Source organism: Panthera tigris, chromosome C1 (genome assembly GCF_018350195.1).
Source record: "Panthera tigris isolate Pti1 chromosome C1, P.tigris_Pti1_mat1.1, whole genome shotgun sequence".
Classification (NCBI taxonomy): domain Eukaryota; kingdom Metazoa; phylum Chordata; class Mammalia; order Carnivora; family Felidae; genus Panthera; species Panthera tigris.
The window spans coordinates 48,839,888-48,859,763 of record NC_056667.1 but is presented as its reverse complement, the minus strand read 5'-3'; the positions used below and the strand labels follow the sequence as shown (position 1 = coordinate 48,859,763).

The window sequence follows — 19,876 nt, the reverse complement described above, 5'->3', positions numbered from 1 at the left end:
TTTTAAATGTTTATTTATTTTTGAGACAGAGAAAGCATGAATGGGGGAGGGGCAGACAGAATCTGAAGCAGGCTCCAGGCTCTGAGCTGTCGGCACAGAGCCTGACGTGGGGCTCGAACTCACGAACTGTGATATCATGACCCAAGTCGAAGTCAGATGCTTAACCGACTGAGCCACCCAGGCATTCTAAGCCCAGGTTTTGAAATGAGAAAGACCTTCTTTTAAATTCTGCCTCTGTAACCAGCTATACTGATTTGGGGAAGTCACTTAACCTCTCTAAACATCAGTTTCTCATCACAAATGTATAGTAATAAATGATTACTTAAGAGGGTATCCTTGGCTTCAGTCCATCCTCTTTCAAATTTGTATTCTAGCTTATTACTGGAATGATCTATCTAAAATCTAAATCAGACCATGTTTCTTCCTTGCTAAAACTCTTTAAAAGACCTGCTACATCTGTATTAGCTGGTGGTAGGGGGTGTTTTTGAAAATATAGGTTCTCTGCTTCCACCCCAGACTTAGTAAATTATAATATACTGGCATGACGTTCTCCTGTGAATCACAAGGTTTACATTCATTGGCCTAACGTTTCTATGATTTGACCCCAGCCTCTTTTTAGCGTTATCTCACACCCGACATGTCACAGGCTATCTGTAGCTACACCAATTGCTGTTAGCTTTCCTAACATGTTATATGTCTGCCCTTGCTCATGTAGCTTTCTCTGCTGGAATGACTTTCATATCCCATTTTTCTACTAGGTAATCTCATCCACATTTAATAACATTCAGATAAACCTTACCTCCTCTCTGAACATTTTTCCTGCCCCACTTCCAGAAAGAACTGAATACTCTGTTTAGGCACCCAAATGTGCGATACCAACTTGAAAATCAAGTGGATGACTAGGATGAACATTAATTTCCTTGCCTGTAAGCCTCTAAATGGCTGGATAGGAGTTATCTTATTTGTCTTTGTATCATCAGCACATAGGACATGGGCAGCAAGAATATTTGATAAAGAAAGGAAGCCCATCTTTTGAAAATATGAACTCTGGTACAGAGATGTGTAGCTTTGATGAATGAGGGCATAGAGCTACAAGTGTAAATGATTTCTTTGCCTTTGATATTGTTAGAAACAAATCAGTCTCTCTCTTTGGATCATTAAACTGGGACCATTTCATTTGGAGCTTTGGAGAAGCTGTTCCTCCTGAAGACTGCCTTCTATTTTTTAGAGCAGTGAGTGGTTTCAGACGTTGGTCTGTAGCTGTGGGATTAATACAGATGCTGACATGTCAGTACACCCAAGGAGCAAAGCTTTTTGGGTGTAAAGATTACCAAAGATTTTCATTTCAGTCAAACTCAGAAGTTCAGGGATGATATAAACAGCATGCTGTTTTATCCATCCGTGATTACCCAGGGAAGTATGCTGTATTTTATGGGCAACCTGGTGGCAGGAGATATATTGTCCAGTGGGTTTTCTACCTGCTGTTTGATTTATGATTGAAGGTCAGCTATATTATGGCTCACCTGCCAATGCTAACTACCTTTTATAAAATTATGGTCCTTCTGAATGGATGAATGCCTCTTAGTTCACACTTTCCATCAGAGTTTTTTAGGTAACAGTTACTGATGCCAGTTGGTTCTTGGCAATAGCATTAAACTTCAAGCCATAGACAGTGAGGACCCTTGGACCTTCTGATGTGTGGCGCAGGCCTTAAAATCTTTACAGGGAATACAAATGGTGATTCTAAATCAGGTTGATCTTTCTCCTGCTCTCCTTAAACTTCCTTTCCTCTCTAGTGTCATGTCCTGCCGCTGTAAAGAAGTTAAAGGTCTGTCAAACTGGTATTTATTCTCTGCTGAGTCAGGAACTCACTTTATAGCTGCATATTTTTTATTCCCTTCCATCTAGGAGCAGTGATTTTGGGCTCCAGTCAGGTGATGAATTCTGTTGAGAAATCCTTATAGGAAGAGGGTACATCCACATAATATTCTGAAGTACCCAGTTGGCTATTACTCAGAAAATGAGGTTTATAGGTTTGCAGCCTGACAACTCTTATATTCCTACAGTTCTTGACCTCCGATAAGATATTCCCACTTACAGTCTCAAGGTGGTGCAGTAGAATGTTGAGAGAATGTACTCCAAAGCTAGATAGAACAATGTTTGAGTCCTGCTGATATCATTATGTGATTGGCCTTGAGTTTTTCTCTGTGCTCTCCAGAGATAATGATGACAAAGTGTCATATACAGCATGTAGTAAGCATCCAGTAAATATTTTATAGTTTTTATTAGCATTTTCAGCTAGTGACTTCATCAAGGCCCATCTTCTCTTGTGATCATTAATAATATTAACCTCAGTGTATGTCTCTGCTTCAACTTTATAACAAGATAAGAATTCTCTAAAGGGCATTTCATCCACAGTTCTCCAAAAATATTTATATTGGGATTTTATAAAAAATATTTACCTTTTAGTATAACTTTAATATATTTTGAGAACTACAAATTTCCTAGAAATGGTTTCTCCAGACATGTTATCTGAAAAAGTATGTCATTTTAATAATTTCCTACTAAAAAGACTTTGTACTGAGCATAAGGTATAGTAGGAGAGATTGAAAGCATGTGTATAGGGAAAGCAAGACATGTAACAAGGCCATACTTTAACTCCTTAGATTACATGCTATGTGAATTCGCATCAATTCCCTACCTTAGTTTTCCTTCTTTTTCTTCCTTTCTTTCTCTCTCTCTCCTTTCTTTTTCTTTCTTTTTCTTTCTTTTTCTTTCTTTCTTTCTTTCTTTCTTTCTTTCTTTCTTTCTTTCTTTCTTTCTTTCATAAAATGATAAAATGTATGAATATGAACAGCAAAATTCATAGGAATTTTATGGCAATAGATTAAGATGATAAACACAGGTAAAACACTTAGAATAGTGTTGGGCCCATACTTAGCACTTAGAAATGCCAGCTCCCATCCCAATAGCAGACTTTACCTGAATATGTCCAAAATCTAGTACCTACAGTGATAGACAAAATAGGAACAAAAACATTCTTAGCAACAAGTAGGGATTTATAGTAAGTACTCCCTATGTCTGCTATAATTTCAATGAACTTCTGTTCACCAAACAGTGATACTGGGAAATGCCGTTTGGAGGATGTCCAGGAAACTGTATCCATAATACAATATACAACCTTTTGAAACGTTTTTTGTTCATAGCCTCCCTAATAGTGACACCCAGGGGGAAAGTGAGGCAGCACAGCTCAACACTACAGTCATCTGATCTCCATGGTCACTGCTGACTGAGAAAGAAATAAGAACTATACTGTCATAACTGACAGAAGTTCTTTCCAAGGCATGTTGAAAAAAAAAAAAAAACGGTTGTCTGGTTGAGACTTTTTGACATAACCAAGTTGCAATATTGAGAATAAGTAGTCCCACATTTTCAGTCTAGTGAGACTAATGATTGAGTCCCGTAGTACAGAGATGATCTCTTCTTTGGCTTTGCATAGCAGAACACAGGCTCAAGGTCTCAAAAACTGCTGTTGAATTAACAGATAGATAAATGAATGAAGTTTGAAGATATTTAACAAAAGCTGCATTTATCACTTGCCTTGCATAAGATTGGAGCCCAAGAAATAGTTAATTAGTTAATTGGAAATATAGTAGGAGGGTAGGTGACTCTTGAGCCCCTGTGACTCAGGCATAATTGTAATTTTTCTTCAACATCTCAAAGCATTTTAAGTAGCATCTGCTTTTCCTAATGAATGATTTTGAAATTTTTCCAAATACTTACTAGCCAAAAACAGTCAGCATATTTTCTATAACTTGGCCAGAATTATAATGTGTAGAGAAAAAGACAGGCTAATTTTTAAATGGAGTAGAAGAGGTTCTGTGTGGGGGACTGGGTTGCCCCCAAAGCTCTTAACTCTTAGTGATTGGTCTAAAAAGCATTTGAAAATAAATAACACTTCATTTATTTTATGGTTCTCACTCAAGCTACTAACCACAGCAATATGCCTAATTCTCTCCAACTTATAAGCCAGTAAGAAAAGTTTTCTTATCTGAAATAGACCAATAATATATTGACTCATTACTGGTCCCCTTTTTAGCTCTCTATTGTATTGAAGATTGGAGCTTCACTGTACAGACCTTAGGCCAACTTTAAGACATGATATTCTTTCAGCTATTAGAAATGGTCATGAACCTTTTGAGTTATATTCAAATATCTGTGAAAACATGGACTATTTCATCTCAAAGTGAAGTCCACATTTTACCAAAGTCTCATCTATCTATCTCATCAGTAGTCTGAAAATAATTAAAGGAACACAACATAGAACTAAAATACTGGCCATCCCATGGACACTAACTCCCAAAGAAGCCTGTTTTTTTTTTCAGTTAAAATCACTGTAATCATAAAGCCATCTGAATCTAATTGATTTCCATACAATAGACAATAATACTTTCTAAGAGATTATTCTATTACTAAATGAAAACTGCTGAAACTTTAGCTTGGCTTGTTCTTAGATTTTGGTATATATTCTTGATTCAATTAGGTTTATCCAACCTTATTAAGACAGTTCTATGGGCTAAGTTTTTTAATGCTAGGGATTTATCCATGCTGCATGATAAAGGTCCTATATATTTTAATAGTTAACTAAAACACAACGCATGCTATAGCTGTTTCATCACTGCAGGATCTAGAGCTGCACTGTCCAATGTAGTGGCCACTAACCAAATGTAGCTATTCAAATTTAAAATTTAGTTAAAACTAAACAAAATTGAAAATTCCATTTATCTGTCACTGTAGTCATGTTTCAAGTACTCTTAGAGCTGCATATGGCTAGTGTATTGAGCGGCACATATATATAGGACATTCCCATCATTGCTGAATGTTCTACTGGACAGCACTGATCTAGGGCAACCAACAAAGATATCCCAATTACAGCAGCCTTAATTAATGTCTTCAGGGTAAGCCACACGGTGTTGCACTTATCTCTATTAGCTCTGTAAATCAGAAGGAAATGTGTTTATCCTGGGTGACATGGAGTCCTCCATTGTCAATTACTTGATTTGAGTTTCAGGATTCTGAAATTCCATGTCACTATTTTTTTTTTTTTTTTTTTTGTCTGCTGTTCTCCTACCATTTTTCCACTTAACTCTTTGTTTCTCACATATTTCTTTAAGAATGGCGGCACAGTGTCTGGCAAGGGGTAAGGAGAGAAAGGAAAAAGGATTAGAGGGCACACTGATGTCTAAGCAATAAAACCCTGGTGTTCTGGGTTTAGACGTTCTCACATTGTAAGAAGTTCTAAAGTTTCACTTTAGAAAAAGAAGGAGCCTTTAAAGGGTTGATTTCTGCTTTTTCTGGCAAACCTCAACTTCCTGGTTCAAAGAAAAGACATGTATAAATGAGGCCCACAAGGCTTCTTTGACATCAAATCACTCTTACAGCACAACATTTTGATGAGTTAAGTGTAAATGAACCAGAAACATATGGATTAAATTTCTCCCATGATAGTAAGAGGTTAGAAAAATGGAAGGGGGAATATGCCTGGGAAAATGCATTTGGGGGCTTGCTGGGCCTTCAGTGCTTAAAACTCAGAGCATATTCTTTTGCTGAAAGCAAAATGTAAAGTGGAAGCCGTCATCTCAGCTATGTTTCTTATGCAAACTTCCAGGGGAAATTGGAAAAGACATTTGGGTTTCCCTTCAAGTTGATAAGACTATAGTCTAGATTGAGAGAAGACTGTGGCCATATCTGGCACCATGGTGGGAAAAAAGGAAGTGTGTGTGCATTGGGGTGGGGTGGTGATGCTCCCTTCCCTATGCCAGTGTGCAGAGTCAGCTGATTCAGTGGGATGGCCCTGGTCCATCAAGGTCTCTTAGAAGAAACAGCATTTTGTGGAAGGCAGGCCTCTTTGTATTTGAATATACCAAGAGACACTAATCTGCCTTTTTGGGAGTCACTGAAAGATTTGAAGTGGAAGAAGATACATGATCAAATCATTCTGGCAGCCCTGTGCAGGGTGGATGCAAAGGAGGAAAGATATAGCTGGAGGAAAGTAGATGAGAGATGATGAGGCCCAGAACTCAAAGGAAAATGTAAGTATTTATGAGAAAGAACGTTAGGGCTTGGTGATCCACTTGATAGGGAAGATGAAATGAGGTAATTAGGTAGGAGTTAAATAATTTGTCCAAAGTCACATAAGTTTTTTCATATCCAGCTCCTTTTTTTACCCCAAAGTTGATGAAAACATACACCAGGCAACCAAGGGTATTAATCCAATCACTGATAAGTATTTATTGAGCACATGTCCTGGCAAGACATTGCTAGATGCTTGAGGTAATGATGCTGAGTTTAGAGACAATTACTGCTGTATCGGGGAGTTAGCTCACTAGTATCTTAGATTATTCTCCAAAATCATTCCTGGAAACAGACCAGATAATCCAAGGAAAACTAAATCATTCATTCTCCAGCTGGATTCCTTCAGACTGGTTGCTGTCATACTTTGGTGTAAAGGTTTTGAAACAATTTTGAGTTAAGGGAGAGCTGCTTGCTTTCTCTAAATCAGTTTGTCTGTAACAAGCCCTTGGCCAGTCTTACTTGGCAGGCAGCAATATGCTGCATTAGAGAAAATTGCCACTATTAATATTTACGGGCATTATAAATCACTACCTCCATCCAGGGTTTTAGACTAAGATGCACCTTAGGCCATTTCCCCAAAGAAGCAACCCATTCCTTCAAAAGAACAATACATACCCTTATATTGTCAATGGAAGTGATAGCCTTTCTGTCCACGGCTGGTCTTGGTCAAGAAACAAAGAAAGCATCTCTGTTTTTCCTTCACTCAAGACTATATGGTTCTATGAGTTCCCACTTGATGAATCCTTGTGTAACATAAGGGATGAAAGAGGGAAATGGTAGGATCACGTCCCAGAACTCATTGCACTGACCAGTGCACACCTACAGCAAGAAAAGTAGTAGAGCTGAGATTTAGATGAGGTCTATCCACCTCCTAATCCATGTTCTTTCCACACCACCACCAGATGTAGAGTTGAAGGTAAGCAAATTGAATGAATCAAGTTAATCATCTCTCCCCCAAATTGCCTCTACTAACAGATGCCACAGAGAGAAAGGATAGGGAGAGGGCACACTGCAGACCAAGGAATAAATAAGCCAAACTTTGTCACCCCCACCCACATTCACTATAGTATTTCTAACATAAGCTTAGATGTAAAAGACACGATGGTCTCCAAATACACAATATAGTGACTGATAAATACATGATGATGTGGAGATACATGTATTCTTGACTGGGACTTACCATATTTGCTGTGCTTTGTGAAAGATTATTACTTTCATGTTATTGTCAACTATCAATTGCTGAGTTCAACTATGCCAGTTCAAGTTTACCTATATGCCTTCTGTGAAAAGAATAAACTTTTTTCTTTATACACACTAAAAGGAATGTAGTGAACATTAAACATTTATTTACTTTAATGAGGATTTGATACTTCTAAAACTTCAAAGGACCGTCTATTGTTTTCAGAAAAAAAGTTTAAGCCCCTTAGAGTGGCATGGCTTCTCATGAATGGCCCATATAAAGTAGACCCTAGTGGTTAAGAGAAAGATCTGAAAATAGTGTGAGTTTGAGCCTGGGCTCTGCCAGTTCCCTGCTGTGTAAACTTGGCCAAGTCATACGATCTCTCTCCATGTCAGTTTTTTCATCTTGATCATGAAAATAGTAATTCTACTACCACCTAAGGTTGTTGGAAAATTAAATTATTATATGTAAGGTCTTAGAACAGTGCCTGACATATAATTAATACTCAATAAATATCAGCTATTAATTGTTTTGCTCTTGTATTAACTCAGAGCTGTCTTACCTAGTATTTGTGTCTAAGCCCAAAGTGATTGAATTAATGCTAGTCATTTCTAGAAATTGCCATTTTTTTTTGATAACATGTGAATTACTTTTAGACTCAAAGTATAGACTTTTTTTCAAGAAAAGGTTTGGTTACATCTTCCTGTCTGTAAGAGAAATGTTCTTGTATTTTTGGAGCTTTGTGTCTTTTCTATACTTTTAACCTTTTGGAATATAATAAAATTTTCTGATACTGCTCTTTGCTCCATTACTATTATCTCTACTACCATAACATTGTTGCTGCTGTTGGCTACCATTTCTTGGCACCTTATTATGTTAGGCACTGTACCAAGTGCTTTCTCTGCATTGTCTACTTTAAGTCTCACATTAAACAAAAAAAGAAAACCTGAAGAGTAAGAACTATTAATTCATTCAATTCATATTTATTCAGGGCTTTCTTTGTGCATGTTAACATTCTAGGTACTGAGAATGCAGTATTTTAGTAAAAAACAAACAAAAATTCCTGCCTTCATGGAGCCTACATTCTGATAACTTCTGATCCCTCATTTTAAGAAGGTATCTGTTTCCTCCACCATTCAGAGTAAGCAACCAGGCCCAAGGTAATTGGATTCTAAATCCTGTGCAAAGCCCCTTTTCAAGGCGCCATTGAGAGTTTTTGGTTTTCCTTCAGTTTCTATTTCTTCCTTTTCCCTTCCTAATACCCTCCATTTCCTGCTTAGAGATCCCTAGAATCCATGCTTTCAACTTTTCAGACTGGAGAGATTGGTTCAGGGCTGGGGAGGTGATCCAAACTGGTCAAATAGGAGTGAATTCTGGCATCTTTCCTTTATATGCAGGAATAAAATTCCTCTCTCTCTTTGTGGACAGCATAATGTGTATACATGAAGCCTGAAAATGCTTTAGCCATTTTTGCCTCCATGAGGGAATTAAGGGTGAGAATGAAATCAACTGCTCAATCAGTTGAAATCAATTCCGAGAGAAATTTAGAGAAAAACTGGAGTCCCAATGAGCCACGAGCCTCTAGTTGAAACTATGCCTGATGCTGTCTTATTTCAGAACCCATAAGATTTGCAAGGCAAGGAATTCTCTTTATTTTTTACCAGTTTGATTTTGGTCATACATGTTTTTACTGCTGTTTTGTTTACTCTGTAACTGAAAGCATCTCAAACAATAGATAAAGCAAAGGTCAGTGCCAGTTCTTCTCCGTCCCCACCCTTATCTTTCATCTCTCATCATCTTATCCTTTTTTTTACTCTTCCTTTTTAACTTCTCTTTCTTACTTCCCTGCTATTTCACCCTCCCAAAATTCATATGGCTCCTATCAACACTACTGGTGGAAACATTAACAGACATAATAATGAACTCCTGAAATATTTATTTCATAGAAAAATATGTTAGGACTGGAAGGGACTTTGAGAGATAATGTGTTCCAGCCCCTTCCTTCAGGCAGATAAGCTATTATTATTCTCAGGAGGCAAATGAAGTCCAGAAATACTAACTGACTTGCTCAAGCTAGTTTATGTCAGACTAGGGAATAAACCCCAAATCAAAGGGATCAGAGAATCTCAGCACTCAGTAGCTATAAGGATTTTAGACATCATCTGGATCCAACTCACTTATTTTGCAACTGGGGAAACTGAGTATTGATGAGGGTTAGTGACATGCCCAAGGTCACCTTGCTAATCTGTAGCAGACCTAGGACAAACACATAAACTTGCTGAATTTCTCTCTAGTGCTATTTCCACTAAGTTAAACTGCTTCTGCCTTCTTAATTTGTTTTTTAAAGTGTCGGCTAATTATTGAAAATAATATGCAAATACATGAGGTTCAATGCTCATTCCAATTGGCTTGTTAAGTGCTCTATATTTCCTTGATCTCTGTGGGAACTACATCTATTGATAACAGCGGACCCCAGGACTCAGAAACAACTTCAGTCACAAATTCATAAATACTTTCTTCCTCTTTGCTTACACATAAAGTATCCCTAGTTATTTTTTAATACAATATTTTCTTTTCTTCCTCTCAAAGTTAATTCTCCAGCATTCATGGTGGGAGGGGTGTTAGACACTAAAAGCTTGCCTCTCCACCACTGCACTTACATGGAGCAGAGTGGATTTTTATTATAAGCATACTTCTCTATCAACAACTACTTGGACGAGATTGTCTCTGGACTTTAAAGCTAAAAGAAACTGAGGCAGGGTTTTAATTTCTATAATGACAGGAAATTTCCCACGTTGCTCATCCAAACAAGTATTGTTTTTCAGCCCAGTGGGCTAGAGCTGGTGCCACCAACCTGAAGATGTCTTGCAGTGCTTACATTTTTTAAGTTCAGACTTAAAGGCTCTTCTCTCCACTCTTCATCAGAGACTAACACAGCCAGAGGTCAAAGACCTATCCAATCTTACTCCTAAGTCCACAATTCACAATACTCTGGTCAGAGTGGGAGGGAGAATCCTTCCCTCGCTAGCCTTCCTAAATTTTTTTCATACTTAACAATGTTCCCTAAGGAAGCAAGTTTTAATATCTACAATTGTATCAGCCAGGATCTTTATATTTAAAACAACTCCAAAGTTTTTTTGGTCTTTCATTCCCCTCCCCGAGCCCCAATTATTCATGCTGCATGTGTGATGTGGGTCACCCAGAGATACCCCTTTGTGTCCTCATTGTACTTATTCACTACCCCGGCGAAATGGGAAACTTAATATCGCTGTGACAGAAAGGAGAGTTCCAGAGGGTTTAACACAGCAAATATATACTCTAGTCCCAAAGTGATACATATATTGTGTTCAAAGTCATTGGTCAAGAAATGGCCACATCTAATTACTGGCAGAGCTAAAGAAAAAGATACAGTATGTGTGCATAGTCCTAAAGACCACCACTACACCATTTAAATTATATCATCTCTTGAAATACTAAGTTAACTGAGGAAGAAAGAGGAGGAAGTTGAGAAGGACAAAGGGGAAGGGCATAAGGGCTAGTGAACTTTAATCATTTACTTACAAGGCTTAGATGTTGGTGTTTTCTTTACCTTGTTAATAGAATATAGACTTTTTTCTTTTTCATTGGGAGATGGAGAGAGTCTGGGAACCCACAGGATAAGTTCCCCAAACATCATTAAGTAGCCAGTAAGGATATGTATGACATATGTCCTGCCTATCTCTGTTTTCTATTCTTTGCTATACTCTATCCAAATAAAAATTCTTGAGTTCTTTATTCTTCATTACTATTCAATATTTTCAATAGCAATTTTACTTAATAAGCTTAGTTAATATTTTTACATCAACTGAACGATTACATTAAAATCAGCCCACAAATTCTACTGAAGTTGTCTTTTCTAATCTAATGCTTTCTTGCTTCGTAAGGCTACAACTAATGAAACACTTTAGACCTTGCTAGATTATTTTTAATCTATCAAATATACTGTTTGGAATAATTTTGGAATATTATTATTTTGAATTAGAACAGACCTAAAGCTTATAGATAAAACCTGATACCTTTCCATCTGCAGTAAGGCTAACAATTTTAAAAAAAGCTTTTTTTCTGGCACTTTCTTGCCCTAATATAGACCTTTTCATCTTTGGAGATCTGTTAAAAATTAAAAACAGCTGCACAAATCATAACTTTAGAGACAAATGATCTTATGTCAGTGAGTTATTCTCTTTAGGTGGTGCTTGGTTTTCTTGTCTATGATTAAGGTTGGTGTCCAACTTTTCTAGTAGAATTACTGCTTTTATTTTATCTGAGCTTTAACACTGAAAATTTATTCATGAGTTTAATTCTTAGTTTTAAAAACTAGAAGCCATTTGATAGGGAGTCATGGATTGGAAGCAAACTTGTTACTTACCTCTTTCAATGTCTCATTCATGCAGAAACAGCCTCTCTAGTATGAAAGAGAAATAAACACCCAGCCTCTTTAAAACTCTTGTAGTAACAGAGAACTTATTACATGAAGCATCCAGCCCATTCTTTTTAGGAAGCACTAGGGGAGGGGTGGATTGGGGTCGATCATAGTGTTGGAATGGGTTGAAATGCCGTAATACTTGCATTTAAACAAACACATGTTTATGTGCTTCCATGCATTTATCTTATTTCTGTTGTTTTTGTACATATAGAACAAATCAGAGGCCCTCTTTTTGTATCAGTCTTCGCATATTTGAAGTTAGCTGCCATAGCTCCTAAGCTTTTTATTTTCTTAAGCTTGTGTCAGATGTTCTTTATATGAGATGGGTCACAGTTTTTATTATTCTCCTTTGGGCACGGTCATTTGTCACTGTCACTCCTTAGGGCACAGTGCTGCATGTGTGAATCTTCTTTTATTGGGATCTCTTAAGGTGCTGCATGATGAGTTACTCTCTGTCATGTTTGGAGTAAATGTGCCTTAGATAAGCTAAGTAAATGTACCTTAGGTAAATTTTTATGGCCAATTAGGAAATAGTCTCGTTGTTTTAAAAGTTGGTGTGAGTGTAGAATCATTTTGTATATAAGTACACAAATGGAATATAGATAATAAGAATCAGTCCTATGGTCAAGCCTCATAAAGATGGGACCATTTTTAAAACAGAATAATAACTCCAGTAGTCAAAGGACACCTCTGGTAATTCAATGGGCCCTTAAAAAGCAGGCATCCATTCACTCTTACATTAAGGCTCTCTGTCACCAATGTAACTCAGTTCTTCTCCTGGGTCTACTCTTCATGATGTATTCCCTTTTCTTCTACCAGAATCAACTAAACAACCATCACCTCATATCTACAGTTCATGTCCTCAAAGGGATCTATTTGGTCTATGAAATCATCATTCTCTATTGGACAGAGCTTTTGTACCAGTGTATATTATAAGCTATGGTTTAACCTATCAATTGTCTTTCTTTAGGTTAGATGGCCACCCCTGGACCAATAAGGCATGGTCAGGAAAGAATTGGAACATGCAATATAAAATGTGACTTCCTTTTAATAAGGAAATACCTATGGTTGTCACCTTGTCAAGAGCACCGGGCACTGTGACATGGAGAGCCTTATGGATTCCTTTTGGGGATCAAAGGAGAATGAGAAGAAAAGAACACAACTCTACACCTGGATCAACTCATTGACTGTAAGTGAGATTAAGACAACTCTTAAGGGTCTTTTCTGAGGACAACTTCCTTAGGTCTTAAAATTCAGGAACATACTGTTGGTAACTAATTTCTAATCAATTAGAAATGCTCCAGATAAGGGAAGAGAAGGTGAAACCATTGCAGGGTATATGAAAAGCTTCATGAAGGCAGGTACACCTAGATACTTACCTTTAAAAAAAAACAAACCTAATACTAAGCAGACAGTAGGTCTCAATAAATGTAGATTGGTAAAAATCCCTTAAATGAACGTGCAAGGACACCCCAGGATTGCCTTAAATATATATCTCTTAAAGGGGCAGTCTAGACATTGTCCAAATGGATAGCAGGAGATAAAATTCTATGGTGCCTGATTACTAAATCAACATTTTGATTACATAATGATTTCCTATGTTTTGAAAGAGAAAAGTCAGATAATTCAATTACTTCTGAGCATATTCTATGGATATTATTTCACCCTAAAGATTAAGCTTTTTCTGTATCATCAAAACAACTTGAGACAATAGACTAAGGTTAAAATAAGTCTGCTTTCCCCTTAGTTTAAAGAAGAATTTTCTAATGATAGTTGTTCAAATATGAAATCAGCTTTTTAAGAGAAACACCTTTATTTTCAGAGGACTCTATGGGATGTCCATCTGACATGCATGTTGTGAAATGAATCCCACCATCAAATGGCTTATAAGGTCCTTCCTGAGGTTCAGTGATTGATTTGATTCTATCTATATTTATATTGTTTTTCTCTACATCAGCAATGGCAAATACGTGACCCAAGTACTATCAATTGCTCTCCCATGCCCATGGCAGACATCACTAATCAATACAGCTACTGCTAGCAAAGTGGAGTTAGCACTGTAGATGAAACTTCTTTGATGATGACCTTAGACTTTGCTTGTATTTGATTCTGTAGCCTCATTGTCTTAAATTGAGAATGTGGTGGCAATGTGGTTGAGTATTTTATGTCAGGTTTGCTGTAGATTCCAATACCCCTACTTACAGCTTTTCCTGAGTACAACTCAAATTAACATTTAACATGAAATCATCAGTCTTGGTCAGTTTCCAAATGCATTTATTTTGCTTTTTGCCCTGTTTTTCCCTACCTATGCAAAGAAATTTTTTTTTTGTTTTTTTTATCCCTTTCAGGACTAAGTTAGAACTTTCCTGAGGTAAATTAAAATTCATGTCCAAACCTCTGAAACCGAGACTTATTTCCCAGATTGTATAGTTTTTCATAGAGCAGGAATCTAAGCAGTATAGTTGAAAATCTCTTTTAGTCAATGTACTAAAGGAGTATTTCTGTCTAGAAATCAATTAGGTGGGGGAAAAGAAAATTCACTTGACCAATGAGGAATTGCGTTCTGATTTCAGTGATCATCAGTAAAGAACAGATCTACCTATATAAAAGGTATCTACTTATTGGAGAATTTTAATTAATTAATTCTGACCTGCTCCTCCCTGTTGACCACATACATGCACACCTGCTATTATCTCCATCTGCATATTTCATAGGAATTTGCAATCCTGTATGAGCAACCCTCCCAATATGAGTTTCATCATTTTCCTCTCTTTAAACCATCTCATCATCCTGTATTGTATATTATTCACTAACTTAGCAAACACTGAGCATCCATACATGCTAGGAATTGTGAAATGCTGTAAATAGCAAGGGATGAGCATATCTAGTTCCTGCTATTATGAAGTTTATGATAGAGTAGATCTAGAATAAGTAATTACATAAGCGATTGGGCACTAAAGCTAGAAACAGAGATGTGCACACTCCTGTCTTTTGCTCAATCCTAACATTTAATAAATCACTATATTCCTCCAGATTATATTGTCTAAATCTCCTTTGAATTAGAATCTTCTGATGCATTCCTACTTTGACTGCCAGCGTTCACTCTCTTATCTCTCTCATTCTGCACCAATAAAATAACCACTGCTGTATTCTTCCTCAAATGCACTTTTCACATAACCATCACCAAATAATCTTTCTAAAGTGCAAAACCCACTTATTAAAAAGCTGTATTTTTATTTTATTAAAAAAAATTTTAAGTTTATTTTTGAAGAAGAGACAGTGTGAGCAGGGGAGGAACAGAGAGAGAGGGAGACAGAATCCAAAGCAGGCTCAGGCTCCAGGCTCTGAGCTGTCAGCACACAGCCTGATGCGGGGCTCCAACTCATGGACCGTGAGATCATGATTGAGTTGAAGTCAGACACTTAACTGACTGAGCCACCCAGGCACCCCTAAAAAGCTGTATTTTTAGAATCTAGTTTCCAAGATCCTTTACCCAGTCTGTAAAGCCCTCTGAGATTGCCTGCTGGAACTACTCCTGTACCTATCACTCTTTACTCCTTATATTTATGTTCTCACAACAACAAACATTTTCCACACACACATATTATATGCCACTGTGATTTTGCTCACAGTGTCCTCTCTGCCGGGAATGCCTTTTCTCTCTGTTTGGCTTCCCTAACTCTTTACTATCTTCTGACTCAAGATTTAGTTTTGAAATTTTTTACAACCCACCAAGAATTGAATCAGGAATTACATTATACTGCCAAAATACCTGGACATGTCTCATCATTGCCCCCACCTTTTCGTATTACAATTGTATGTTTATAAACCTGACACTCAAGGTAAATGTGTGGCTCAATCAGTTAAGCGTCTGACAGGCTCAGGTCATGATCTCATGGTTCAAAAGTTCGAGCCCCACTTTGGGCTCTGTGCTGACAGCTCACAGCCTGGAGGCTGCTTCAGGTTCTGTGTCTCCCTCTCTCTCTGCCCCTCCCCTGCTTGCACTCTGTCTCTCCTTCAAAAATAAATAAACTTGATAGGATTAAAAAAAAATTTTTTTAAGTCTTTTTATAAAAAAATAAAAAATAAGTCTGACACTCTGACATGACTTTGGGATCCTTCATGACAAGGACTCCATCTTCTTTATCTTGGGGCCCTCAGAACTCATTTTAGAGTTTAACACAGACACCCTAGAAATACTTGTTTGATGTATGTATGAATTAATAATCTACAAACAAGACATCCACATCTGCAGAATACAGTATTTATTCATAAAAATCTATACACTTTTTATATAATATCTGTCCCACATAATGAACCAAGACTTGATAGTTAGATTGCATCTAATTCAACCAATAGTAGCTATGCAGGCAGGGCTGCTTTTTGGTTAATGCAAACACTATCTGGCTAAATAATTCCGGTTGATGTTTTTTAAAACAGAAAAAAAAAACACCCACTTTTACAGCTGTTTTAATGTATCATCAAAGCTCCAGGCTATCCTACATGTTGCACTGACTGACTTGATCCATCCTGCACCCTGCTTTAAGTCCAAACCCTGTCCTGCTTTGCATGTCTTCACCAACCAGTCCAAGCTGCTCTCCACTCCTGAGTTGACTTTAAGATCTATGTTGCCACTGACACATATACTATTTTGTTATTTATATATAAATCAATCTATCATAGGTGGAATAGACCAAGTAAGAAGATCAGAGATAGCTGTTAGTGTCCGCTTTATTCCAGGTTCTTCACAAGGATTATTTCCAAATTTCCCAACAACACTAGAAAATAGGCTCACATTAAGTCCCATTAAGAGATAATGAGTCTAAGAGTTAGCCAAGTGAAACCAATTTCTTAGTAATCTGAGGCTGGTAATGTGGTGCCAGGATTTGAACACACATATATCTGACTAGGAAGTTCCCGTCTTTGCCCATTTCGTTGTGTGTATGTGGTTTGGTTTCCTTTTTTATAGCACACAGGTATACAGTAGAGGTGTGGGACCAGGTATAAAACTGAGTTGCTATGAGCCAGATTATTGGAAGCTAAAGGCAATTTGATGTGTGTGAATGAAAGGAGATAGTAGTTTCTTCCCTTAAACCAATCCTATCAAGTCAGCCTCTATGTGCAGGAGACCATATATATTTTAATGTATGTCTTATCAAATGAATCTTCATGAAATTGAACAGTGTTATCTCCCTTTTTTAGATGAGGAGAGTATCTTGATTTAAATCAAAAAAAACATAGCGGAAGGGGAGGAAAAATAAGATAAACACAGAGGGAGAGAAAAACCATAAGAGACTCTTACATATAGAGAACAAACAGAGGATTGCTAGAGGTGAGGTGGGTGGGAGGATGGACTAAATGAGTGATGGGCATTAAGGAGGGCACTTGTTGGGATGAGCACTGGGTTATATGGAAGTGATGACTCACTAAATTCTACTCCTGAAATCATTATTACACTAAATGTTAACCAACTTGGATTTAAATAAAATTTAAAAGTGAAAAGAAGATCAAACAGGTAATATGGTATAACCAACTTAGATTTGTACCCAAGTTACTCTGACCCAAATTCCATGTTGTTCAGCACTTATGACCCTCAGTAAACACTCTGTACATGTAGCCATAGAGATTTTGGTTGACAAACTGTACATAAACACAAACGGCAGTGTTAACTCATTTTTCCTCCTGAGAGCCACTCTACAACCCACCTAATTGCCTTTGGATCTTTCCACCTCTAATTGTGCCTTTAGATGATTGATCTTTAGACCAGTACGTAAGCCTTTTATTTTTTTTTAATGTTTTGTTTATTTTGAGGGAGGGAGGGAGGTAGGGAGGGAATATCTCAAACAGGATCCACACTGTCAGCACAGAGCCTGACCCAGGGCTTGATCTCACATATCATGAGATCATGACCTGAACCAAAATCAAGAGGACCCTCAACCAACCATGTGCCCCAATAAGTAGCCCTTTTAAAGACAAAATTAAAAAAAAACTATGCAGAGGAGTCACTAGACCATCCCCTAGTATCCACTCACCTTTGAGATGTAAATATATTTTTATTTACATTTTCCTAAGTAAACAGCAAAATGATTGAAATGATTGGAACCAACCTATTTGCTTAAAGAAAACAATAGTTTCCATTTCATTCACTTTTTAAAATTTTGCTTATTAGTGTGATCAGAATTTCACATGGATTATCTCATAACCACTTAAATGTTATGTTTTTTTTAATTTTTAAAGTATAATTGATATAATAGTTTGAGGAATACAACACATTGATTAAATAATTTTACATTACGGTACCCACCATCTGTCAGATTATAATATATCAACTATATTTGTGCTGTACTTTTCATCTCCACAATTTATTTTATAACTAGAAGCTTGTAACTCTTAATCCCTGTCATTGATTTTGCCCATCCCATTCCCCTCTGGCAACCATCAGTTCGGTGTACTTAAGGGTCTATTTGTTTTTTTGTTCGTTCATTTTATTTTTATATTCCACACATAAGTGAAGTCACATGGTATTTGGTTTTGTCTGATTTATTTCACTTAGCATAATATCCTCAGGGTCCATCCGTGTTGTCACAAATGACAAAATCTCATTCCTCTTTATGGGTAATATTCTATTGCGTATATATTTATATGTACACATGTATATGTACACAAAACATACACATGTATACACATATATACATATAGGTGCACATAGATACATACATATGTATACACACATATATGTAATCTTCTATCCATTCATCTATTGATGGAAACTTGGGTTGCTTCCATATCTTGGCTATTGTTAATAATTCTACAAAGGATAGGGGTACATATATCTTTTCCAAATAGTGGTTTTTATTTTCTTTGGGTAAATACTGACTAAAATTACTGGATCATATGGTATTTCTATTTTTAATTTTTTGAGAAACGTTTATACTATTTTCTACAATGGTTGCATCAATTTACATTCCCAACAAAAGTGCATGAGGGTCCCCTTTTCTCCACTTCCTTATCAACACTTGTTATTTCTTGTATTTTTTTTAATGTTTATTTTTGAGAGAGAGAGACAGAGCACCAGTGGAGGAGGGGAAGAGAGGAGGAGACAGAGAATCTGAAGCAGGCTCTGCACTGATAGCAAAGAACCCAATGCAGGGCTAGAACTCATGAACCATGAGATCATGACCTGAGCCAGAGTTGGACACTTAACTGACTGAGCAGCCCAGGTGCCCCTCTTGTATTTCTTACGCTAAGGATTGTGAATGGGGTGAGGTGATATCACATTGTGGTTTTGATTTGCCTTTTCTCAATGATTAGTGATGTTGGGCATCTTTTGTGTGTCTGTTTGTCATCTATATGCCTTCTTTGGAAAAATGTCTTTTCAGGTCCTCTGCCCATTTTAATGAGATTATTTGGGGATGTTGTTTTTGGTACTGGGCTTAAAGTTCTTTATATATATATATATACACACATACATACATACATATACATACACATACACACACACATATGTATTTATAATATATATATTACATATGTATATTTTATATATAATATATATAATATATACATATATAATATACATTTTTTTAACCCTTTTTTGGATATATCAGTTGCACATACTTTTCCCATTCAGTGCATTGCCTTCTGGTTTTGTTGATGATTTCCTTTGCTGGGCAAAACTTTTGTTTTGATGTAATCCCAATAATTTATTTTTGTTTCCCTTGCCTGAGGAAACATATCCATAAATATGCTGCCAATGCTTGTGTCTAAGAGATTACGGTCTATGTTTTCTTTTAGGAGTTTGATGGTGTCAGGTCTCACATACAGGTCTTTGACCCATTTTGAGGTTTTGAGGTGTGTGTGTGTGTGCACGTGCTGTAAGAAAGTTGTCTAGTTTCATTTCTACATAGCTCTCCAGTTTTCCCAATACTATTTGTTAAAAAGACTTTCTTCATTGCCTGTTCATGCCTCCTTTATCATATATTAATTGACTGTATAAATTTATTTCTAGGCTCTCTATCCTGTTCCATTGATCCTTGTGTCTGTTTTGGTGCCAGTACCATACTGTTTTGATAACTGTAGCTTTGTAGTGTATCTTCAAA

General features: G+C 36.9%; 1 long non-coding RNA gene across 1 annotated transcript in view; it reads left to right on the top strand.

The window, feature by feature from the left end:
• Positions 1-19,876, top strand: part of LOC122241317 — a 139,900-nt gene that overhangs the window by 111,716 nt on the left and 8,308 nt on the right. Inside the window, exon 2 of the long non-coding RNA XR_006221385.1 lies at positions 12,748-12,966. This is a non-coding gene — a long non-coding RNA (uncharacterized LOC122241317). The remainder of the gene's footprint in view (positions 1-12,747; positions 12,967-19,876) is intronic.